Source organism: Triticum dicoccoides, chromosome 2A (genome assembly GCF_002162155.2).
Source record: "Triticum dicoccoides isolate Atlit2015 ecotype Zavitan chromosome 2A, WEW_v2.0, whole genome shotgun sequence".
NCBI classification, from domain to species: Eukaryota; Viridiplantae; Streptophyta; class Magnoliopsida; order Poales; family Poaceae; genus Triticum; species Triticum dicoccoides.
The window spans coordinates 770,214,563-770,215,714 of record NC_041382.1 but is presented as its reverse complement, the minus strand read 5'-3'; positions in this window follow the sequence as shown (position 1 = coordinate 770,215,714).

Below are 1,152 nucleotides of genomic sequence, written 5' to 3'. Positions count from 1 at the left end.
CTGGATGGGACATGCCATCTTTGAAACTGACTGCTTGGTCTTGCAGCAAGCAATGTCCTCTACTTATGTAGATCGTACGCGGTCCCCTTAGTGTGCTATTTCGTGAAGCAAAATTCCAGCTAAGCCCACAAATTTCTGTCACATAGACTGTAAACAAGGCAGCGCATGTGCTAGCCTCCCATGATCGCTGGGGTCTTCCGAATGGCCAAGTTGTCTGGCATACGGTAACCTAACCGTGTTGTGATCGCCCGATTTGGTCGGTCCATCGTAATTGGAATGCTAGGTGTTCCAGATCAAAAAACATTTGAATACATTTGGGTGTTGAAGCTTGTTTACTCTACCTTGTCATTGGTACCAAAACACCTAGGTTTGTCCAAGTAGATCCCTGCCATGCACAATAGTAATCAAGTTCCGTTAGAATGCGCATGGAAATACATAAATCAGCAAAAAGGTCAGTGAAAAATCCATGTTCATCATAATTTATTTTGCGAGAAAACTTTCAATCTATTCATTTTCAATCATGGCAATACAACGAGTAAATTGCAAAAAAAAAAACTACCACAATTGGGGACCCTAATTCAAAAAATCACCATCATTCGATTTTTTTTTTCAAAAACCCATCACCATCGTGCTGGCATTTTTCAAAAAACACCGATAGGTTAATAAACACATGTAAACAACGTTTCTGACAGATGGGGCCCACTGTAAGTGATGACGTGGTAGCGAAATCTCACGGTGTTTGTTTTGTACCATAAGCTGCACAAGGGACCCACACGTCAGCCTCTACACTTGTTTCTTCTCCACCGGCGCTGGTAGGAAAGAGAGAATAGCACGTCCGCATCTGACTGGCGCACCACCGGATTCAGCCACCGGCCGGCTCGCGAGTCTCCACCTCTGCAATCTTCCTCCACCTCCTTCCTCTATGCTTCAACACGTCAGCAGCAGCAGCCATGGCCAGGCACGGGGGCGCGGGCGGCGGTGGTGGCCTCGGCCAGGCACGGAGGCGCGAGCAGCCACGCAAGAGCGAGAGCAGCTGCAGCGGCCATGGCCACGCACGGAGGCGCGAGCAACAGAACCGGCCGCGCCCGGGCTCGCGAGGTGCAGCACTGGCCGCGCCTGGGCGCGCGAGCTGCGGCACCGGCCGTGCCCGGG